Here is a 9877-nt window from a genome sequence, read left to right as displayed (position 1 = left end):
TGGGTTTTGGGTTTTTCCTCACTTGATGATTTTCGCTCAAAGTCCTCGGAGGATGGGTTGCTCTCAAATGACAAGTGTCAGTTTCTCTCAGAGCAGCCAACCAACTAGTGGTTGTAGGGGGCGGCTATTTATAGCCTAGGGAGCAGCCCAACATGATAAGACATAAATGCCCTTCAATGAAGAAATTGACTGAACTGTATGAGATTTCCAATGGCTTCACTCGAAGGAATTGGTAGGTGTAGGATTTTGAGTTGAGCATCACATGGAAATTTTTCCTTAGTATTTCCTCGACCCCCTTTAATAGTACGGTGTTCCCTATCACTCAAGAAATTGAAAATGAAACTACGAAAACAGAAGTCTTCATGCTTCATGTTCCTCGAATGAATACCAAGTCTTCAAGGTCACACCAATTTCTTCAGTTTCAAAGTCTTCAGAAAGTCTTCAGAAATTCAAAGTCTTCAGTCGAAGAACTTCATTTTTAGGGGTCGAGTTTCTCTGTAAATATCAAACTCCTCATTGACTTATAGACCTATGTACACTCACAAACGCATTAGTCCCTTAACATATAAGTCTTCAATACACCAAAATCACTAAGGAGAACTAGATGCACTTATAGAGGACGGAAAGACAGAGGTCATCATGGAGCCCAAGACAGCGTCACCACCAGAGCTTTTCGCACGCGAAGACCACTTTTGGCAGGATAGCTTGTACTAGCTGTCCCCCTTCATATTGGCCCGCCGTTGTTGGCTCCCTCCCCGCTCGATATTTGGGAAGAGGACCAGGGCCTATATAAGTAGAGCTAGCCACCATAGTAGGGGCATGGCATGAGATCGCATGGCATCTGATCGCATCTCATCTCATCTCATCTTAGCTTGATCCAACCCGATCGAGAGCCTACTCACAAGAACACCTCAACCTCAGGAGGCTGTTCTTCCCTTGTACTGTTCATGATCTGCCCTAGAGGCAATTCACCACCACACTGGGGTAGGGTATTATGCCACAACGGTGGCTAGATCCAGTATAAACCTCATGTCTTTCCGTATTGCGAGTTCGTCGAGTTCGTCCGTGAGATCTTAGCGGGCTAGGGCGTAGGTCGGTAGGAAGGAAAGACTTCGTGCGCACTCCAGTGTTCGAACCTTAAGGGTTTGTCGGAACCCCACGTTCGACAGGCACGTCAGTGCCGCACCGAGCAGAGGACTTCTTCCATGCTTGCACTCGACCAGGGATTTCATTGAGTCGAGTCATAAGAGACTCGAGGTCATTTTGGAACGTCACTCTTGGCCAGAGTTCTATGTCGACCCAACACCGCCACTTTCAATCATGCAAGATACTCCATAATGTTGGTGAGGCGAGATTCTAGTCGCAACATGTTCATTGAAGCTTCGTCTTTGACGGGGGAGTTAATGGGGTCCAGGCTCGTCTTGATCCGCCCAGTCTCTTCCTCAAAACTTTGATAGAATTCTGCACACACAGAAAAATAATGAGTCTACAGTCATATGATGAGTCGGTAGTTGCAAATCAGTCGGACAAGGGAAAGTACCTTCAAGCATAAGGAACATTTTCTTGGCGAGTCCTCCCAGATAAGCCTCCAGTTCGTCTCTCTTCCGAGTGAGATCTCCAACCTTGTCAGTCAGGGCCACCTTGTCCTTCTTCAGTTGCACGACTTCTTTGTTGGATTCATCATTGGCAGTCTTCAGTTTGGCATTTTCCTCTTCCAACTTGCTAAATGAAGCCGACTTGTTGTCAGCAAGTTTAGTTTTCCCTCGCATCGTCTTCTGCGCTGCTGCAAGGTCGAGGTTCTTCTGCTCCAAAGCCTGCTTCATTTTGTCTAAAGAAATAACATTCTTCAGAAGATCTTGGAGTTGTCTGTTTTCACTACACACATCTGCTCGAGTAGAGTCACTCGGCTCAAAAGATGAAAGGAAAAGATGACAAGGCAAACAGTCGACAAGTTATTACCTCCCATGGCAGCTGCTTCATCCTTAGCCTTCTGCAAGTTCTCCTTGGCCAGCTCCAGGTCAAGATTGAGATGGATCTGTTTCCTCTCCAATTCAGCAAACTGAACTCCAAGTTCACAAGATTTCTGCAATCAACGAGCAAGACACGTCAGTTGATAGGAACAAAGATCAATTGCTTCCGAGCGATAAGATACAAGTTCAGGTCATTACGGCAAAAAGAGTTCTAAGACTACTACCGAATCAAACATCCAATGGTAGTCTCGGGGACTACACCCAGTGGGTGCACTTGGCGTGCCCCCAGTGGTTCTACTTTCCACTCGACGTGGTCCATCCAGTTGGAGTAAAAAACACGACAACACTTATTCTCAGACCACCGCCGATTGCCGGCAGTCGACCGGGGTCTCGGGGACTACACCCAGTGGGTGCACTCGGCATGCCCCCACTGGTCCAGATCCCACTCGGCACAACCTATCTAGACCGAGTGGAAGAACTGTAAAGAGACATTTGACAAAGACCCCCGCCGAATCAAACATTCGACGACGGTCTCGGGGACTACACCCAGTGGGTGCACTCTGCGTGCCCCCATTGATTCAAGGATACACTCGACGCGACCTAGTCGACTCAAGTGGAAGAACTATTCAGCAAAAGTTAAAGCACCCAGTGGGTGAACGGATGCAAGGTGCAGACTCATGATAGATGCACATTAAAGGTTTCAAAACGCTCATCAACGGACATCTTACGAATAATAAAGCACCAGTTTTCAAGTACCATATCCTAACAGAGCAAAGATCAAGCTGAAAGATCAGTCAGAAATCAACTCACATGGACATTAGTTTGAAGAGCAGAGCTGGCATCGTAGGGAGCCTTACTAGCTTCATGCACCACCTTCATTCGCTCCATCATAAGACCTGCTTGGCGTATAGCTTCCTTAGCAACGCTCGCTGGTTCCTCTGGGACATGATGGGTAACAAAGAGCAGAGTTGGTGGAACAGTCGAAGCAGTCAGGGGATCTGATGCATGGAGTTGCATGGACAGAGCAAGGACCTCGGCGGTCAATGCCAAAGGACGATCAGTCGACATAGGATCGGCAAAAGAAACAGAAGCCCAAATTTGATCTCCGGATTGTTGTATCACTGGTTCTGGTGCTGATGTCGACTGAGGTACCTTGCTTGCAGGCACCCTCCTACGTGAAGTCCTACCCTTTCTTCCCGTGGTCTTCTGAGGCACATCTTCTCCGTTGTCTGGAAGTTCAATGACATTTTGTGGTGCTGCAAAAGACTCGACCGCAAGAGTTCAGTCGACCAACAATACAATTGACAAAATGAGGGCAAGATTGTAGAGTTGTACCCGCTTTGGAAGTGGCCGCTGCTACCTCTTGAGCACTGCGTTGGATTTCCCCAAAGAGGAAGGATTGATGCAGCAAAGTAGCGTAAGTATTTCCCTCAGTTTTTGAGAACCAAGGTATCAATCCAGTAGGAGGCTACGCTCGAGTCCCTCGTACCTACACAAAAACAATAGCTCAACGCAACCAACGCGCTTAGGGGTTGTCAATCCCTTCACGGTCACTTATGAAAGTGAGATCTGATAGAGATGATAAATAATATTTTTTTGGTATTTTTGGTATAGAGATGCAAAGTAAATAAAGTAAAAGCAAAGCAATAATAAAGTGATGGAGATTGATATGATGAGAAAGGGACCCAGTGGCCATAGGTTTCACTAGTGGCTTCTCTCAAGAGCATAAGTATTCTACGATGGGTGAACAAATTACTGTTGAGCAATTGACAGAATTTAGCATAGTTATGAGAATATCTAGGTATGATCATGTATATAGGCATCACGTCCGAGACAAGTAGACCGAAACGATTCTGCATCTACTACTATTACTCCACTCATCGACCGCTATCCAGCATGCATCTAGAGTATTAAGTTAAAAATAGAGTAACGCCTTCAGCAAGATGACATGATGTAGAGGGATAGTTTGATGCAATATGATAAAAACCCCATCTTGTTATCCTTGATGGCAACGATACAATACGTGCCTTGCTGCCCCTTCTGTCACTGGGAAAGGACACCGCAAGATCGAACCCAAAGCTAAGCACTTCTCCCATGGCAAGAACAACCAATCTAGCAGGCCAAACCAAACTGATAATTCGAAGAGACTTGCAAAGATAACCAATCATACATAAAAGAATTCAGAGAGGATTCAAATATTATTCATAGATAGACTTGATCATAAACCCACAATTCATCGGTCTCAACAAACACACCGCAAAAAGAAGATTACATCGAATAGATCTCCACGAGAGAGGTGGAGAACATTGTATTGAGATCCAAAAAGAGAGAAAAAGCCATCTAGCTACTAGCTATGGACCCGTAGGTCTGAAGTAAACTACTCACACTTCATCGGAGGGGCTTGGATGATGATGTAGAAGCCCTCCGTGATCGATGCCTCCTCTGGTGGAGCTCCGGAACAAGCCTCAAGGTGGGATCTCGTGGATACAGAAAGTTGCGGCGGTGGAATTAGGTTTTTGGCTCCGTCCCCGATTGTTTGGGGGTACGTGGATATATATAGGAGGAAGAAGTACGTCGGTGGAGCTTCGAGGGGCCCACGAGGCAGGGGACGTGCCCTGGGGGGCGCCCCTACCCTCGTGACCACCTCGTGGCTTTCTTGACGGAGGGTTCAAGTCTCCTGGATCTTATCTGATGAGAAAATCACGTTTCCGAAGGTTTCATTCCGTTTGGACTCCGTTTGATATTCCTTTTCTTCGAAACCCTAAAACAGGCAAAAAAACAACAATTCTAGGTTGGGCCTCCGGTTAATAGGTTAGTCCCAAAAATAATATAAAAGTGGATAATAAAGCCCAATAATGTCTAAAACAGTAGATAATATAGCATGGAGCAATCAAAAATTATAGATATGTTGGAGACGTATCAAGCATCCCCAAGCTTAATTCCTGCTTGTCCTCGAGTAGGTAAATGATAAAACAGAATTTTTGATGCGGAGTGCTACTTGGCATAATTTCAAGGTAAATCTTCTTAATTTTGGTATGAATATTCAGATTCGAAAGATTCAAGACAAAAGTTCATATTGATATAAAAATAATAATACTTCAAGCATACTAACAAAGCAATTATGTCTTCTCAAAATATCATGGCCAAAGAAAGCTATCCCTACAAAATCGTATAGTCTGGCTATGCTCTATCTTCACCACACAAAGTATTTAAATCATGCACAACCCCTATGACAAGCCAAGCAATTGTTTCATACTTTTGACATTTTCAAAAACTTTTTCGATCTTCACGCAATACATGAGCGTGAGCCATGGATATAGCACTATAGGTGGAATAGAATGGTGGTTGTGGAGAAGGCAAAAAGGGAGAAGATAGTCTCACATCAACTAGGCGCATTAACGGGCTATGGAGATGCCCATCAATAGATATCAATGTGAGTGAGTAGGGATTGCCATGCAACGGATGCACTAGAGCTATAAGTATATGAAAGCTCAAAATAAACTAAGTGGGTGTGCATCCAATTCGCTTGCTCACGAAGACCTAGGGCATTTTGAGGAAGCCCATCATTGGAATATACAAGCCAAGTTCTATAATGAAAAATTCACACTAGTATATGAAAGTGACATAATGAGAGACTCTCTATCATGAAGATCATGGTGCTACTTTGAAGCACAAGTGTGGTAAAAGGATAGTAACATTGTCCCTTCTCTCTTTTTCTCTCATATTTTTTATTTGGGCCTTTCTCTTTTTTATGGCCTCTTTTTTTCCATCTGGAGTCTCATCCCGACTTGTGGGGGAATCATAGTCTCCATCATCCTTTCCTCACTGGGACAATGCTCTAATAATGATGATCATCACACTTTTATTTACTTACAACTCATGAATTACAGCTCGATTCTTAGGACAAAATATGACTCTATATGAATGCCTCCGGCGGTGTACCGGTATGTGCAATGACTCATGAGTGACATGTATGAAAGAATTATGAATGGTGGCTTTGCCATAAATACAATGTCAACTACATGATCATGCATAGCAATATGACAATGATGGAGCGTGTCATAATGAAAGGAACGGTGGAAAGTTGCATGGCAATATATCTCGGAATGGTTATGGAAATGCCATGATAGGTAGGTATGGTGGCTGTTTTGACGAAGGTATTTGGTGGGTGTATGATACCGGCGAAAAGTGCGCGGTATTAGAGAGGCTAGCAATGGTGGAAGTAAGGAAAGTGCGTATAATCCATGGACTCAACATTAGTCGTAAAGAACTCATATACTTATTGCAAAAATCTAGAAGTTATCAAATCAAAGTATTACGCGCATGCTCCTAGGGGGATAGATTGGTAGGAAAATACCATCGCTCGTCCCCGACCGCCACTCATAAGGAAGACAATCAATAAATAAATCATGCTCCGACTTCATCACATAACGGTTCACCATACGTGCATGCTACGGGAATCACAAACTTTAACACAAGCATTTCTCAAATTCACAACTACTCAACTAGCATGACTCTAATATCACCATCCTCATATCTCAAAACAATTATCAAGCATCAATTTCTTCTTAGTATTCAACACACTCGTACCAAAGTTTTATTATTAATCTTGCATACCAAGCATATTAGGATTTTAAGCAAATTACCATGCTATTAAGACTCTCAAAATAATCTAAGTGAAGCATGAGAGATCAATAGTTTCTATAAAAGAAATTCACCACCGTGCTCTAAAAGATATAAGTGAAGCACTAGAGCAAAACTATAAAGCTCAAAAGATATAAGTGAAGTGCATAGAGTATTCTATCAAATTCCAAATCATGTATGGCTCTCTCAAAAGGTGGGTACAGCAAGGATGATTGTGGTAAACTAATAAGCAACGACTCAAATCATAAAAGACGCTCCAAGCAAAACACATATCATGTGGTGAATAAAAATATAGCTCCAAGTAAAGTTACCGATAGAAGTGGACGAAAGAGGGGATGCCTTGCGGGGCATCCCCAAGCTTTGGCTTTTAGGTGTCCTTATATTCTCTTGGGGGTGCCATGGGCATCCCCAAGCTTAGGCTCTTGCCACTCCTTGTTCCATAATCCATCAAATCTTTACCCAAAACTTGAAAACTTCACAACACAAAACTTAAAGTAGAAAACTCGTGAGCTCCGTTAGCGAAAGAAAACAAAAGACCACTTAAAGGTACTGTAATGAACTCATTATTTATTTATATGGGTGTTAAACCTACTGTATTACAACTTCTCTATGAATTATAAACTATTTTACTAGCCATAGATTCACCAAAATAAGCAAACAACACATGAAAAACAGAATGTGTCAAAAACAGAACAGTCTGTAGTAATCTGTAGCTAGCGCAAGATCTGGAACCCCAAAAATTCTAAAATAAATTTCTGGACGTTAGGAATTTATCTATTAATCATCTGCAAAAAGAATTAACTAAATATCACTTTCCAAATAGAAATGACCGCAGTTCTCGTGAGCGCTAAAGTTTCTGTTTTTTACAGCAAGTTCAACAAGACTTTCCCCAAGTCTTCCCAACGGTTCTACTTGGCACAAACACTAATTAAACACAAAAAACACAACCAAAATAGAGGCTAGATAATTTATTTATTTATTACTAAACAGGAGCAAAAAGCAAGGAATAAAAATAAAATTGGGTTGCCTCCCAACAAGCGCTATCGTTTAACGCCCCTAGCTAGGCATAACACGCAAGAATAGATCTAGGTATTGCCATATTTGGTAGGCAATTCTTAAATGAGGCATCTATTTCACTTAGGAATTTCTTTATTTCTAGTGATTATCAAACTCTTAGGCACAAGATCGAAAAACTCATTTGTAGCAATTGGTTCCTTAATGATAGCAAAAATATTGGGATGAATACTTATAGATTTAAGATCCGCAGTTTCCTTACTAGATGATTCACCCTTATTTTTAGGAACATACATAAGCTTGGAAATTTTAGTAGGAGGACTTGGAGTATTCTTTACAAAAGAAAAAGCGGTTCCCAAGTTTGTAATGATACCCTCAAGTTTATCAATTCTAGTAGAATCTAAGTTTATCTTCTCATTAACTATGGGTTCCTTTTCCTTAATATTTTTCGAAGTCATTCCTACTTTAGATCCATATTGAGTAATTTGATTGTGGATATTTTGTCTAGATTTTCATTTAATTCAATAGTAGCAACTTTATTTTCAATAATGTCAAGGCTTTGCATAACATGCTCCAAAGTTAACATAGTTCCATTAACCAAAAGAGATGGTGAGCCAAATAAATCTAACATAGCATTATAAGAATCAAAAGTATGGCTACCCAAGAAATTCCCTCCGGTAATGGTACCAAGGATATATCTATACCAAGGATTAACACCTACATAAAAATTGCAGAGAAGAACTGAAGTAGATTGCTTCCTGGTAGATCTATTTTGAGCATTGCAAATTCTATACCAAGCATCTTTTTTATTTTCTCCCTCCCTTTGTTTAAAATTTAGAACTTCATTCTCGGGAGACAACGGAGAAGATATGAGACTAGCCATGATGGCAAGCAAACAAACTAACACACGAGCAAACAAAGAGCAAACGGGCAACAGAGGCAAATAGAGAGGGAGGATAGAGAGAGAGGGCGAATAAAACGGCAAGGGTGAAGTGGGGGAGAGGAAAATGAGACGCAAATGGAAAATTATGTAATGCGGGAGATAGGATTGTGATGGGTACTTGGTATGTTGACTTTTGCGCAGACTCCCCGGCAACGGCGCCAGAAATTCTTCTTGCTACCTCTTGAGCACTGCGTTGGATTTCCCCGAAGAGGAAGGGACGATGCAGCAAAGTAGCGTAAGTATTTCCCTCAGTTTTTGAGAACCAAGGTATCAATCCAGTAGGAGGCTACGCTCGAGTCCCTCGTACTTACACAAAAACAATAGCTCAACGCAACCAACGCGCTTAGGGGTTGTCAATCCCTTCACGGTCACTTACGAAAGTGAGATCTGATAAAGATGATAAATAATATATTTTTTGGTATTTTTGGTAGAGATGCAAAGTAAATAAAGTAAAAGCAAAGTAAAAGCAAATCAATAATAAAGTGATGGAGATTGATATGATGAGAAAGAGACCGGGGGGCCATAGGTTTCACTAGTGGCTTCTCTCAAGAGCATAAGTATTCTACGGTGGGTGAACAAATTACAGTTGAGCAATTGATAGAATTTAGCATAGTTATGAGAATATCTAGGTATGATCATGTATATAGGCATCAGGTCCGACACAAGTAGACCAAAACGATTCTGCATCTACTACAATTACTACAGTCATCGACCGCTATCCAGCATGCATCTAGAGTATTAAGTTAAAAACAGAGTAACGCCTTAAGCAAGATGACATGATGTAGCTGTTGGGTTTCGTAGTAATTTCAAAAAAAATTCCTACGCTCACGCAAGATCATGGTGATGCATAGCAACAAGAGGGGAGAGTATGATCTACGTACCCTTGTAGATCGACAACGGAAGCGTTTGGTTGATGTAGTCGTACGTCTCCATGGCCCGACCGATCAAGGACCGAAACTAGGGCACCTCCGAGTTCTAGCACACGTTCAGCTCGATGACGATCCCCGGACTCCGATCCAGCAAAGTGTCGGGGAAGAGTTCCGTCAGCACGACGGCGTGGTGACGATCTTGATGTACTACCGTCGCAGGGCTTCGCCTAAGCACCGCTACAATATTATCGAGGACTATGGTGGAAGGGGGCACCGCACACGGCTAAGAATATGATCACGTGGATCAACTTGTGTCTCTTGGGGTGCCCCTGCCTCCGTATATAAAGGTTCATGGGAGGGGGGCCGGCCGGCCAAGGTGTGGCGCGCCAGGAGGAGTCCTACTCCTTCTGGGAGTAGGACTCCCCCCCTTTCCTAGT

This window comes from Triticum dicoccoides, chromosome 6A, assembly GCF_002162155.2.
Source record: "Triticum dicoccoides isolate Atlit2015 ecotype Zavitan chromosome 6A, WEW_v2.0, whole genome shotgun sequence".
Classification (NCBI taxonomy): domain Eukaryota; kingdom Viridiplantae; phylum Streptophyta; class Magnoliopsida; order Poales; family Poaceae; genus Triticum; species Triticum dicoccoides.
Note: the sequence above shows the minus strand (reverse complement) of the source record.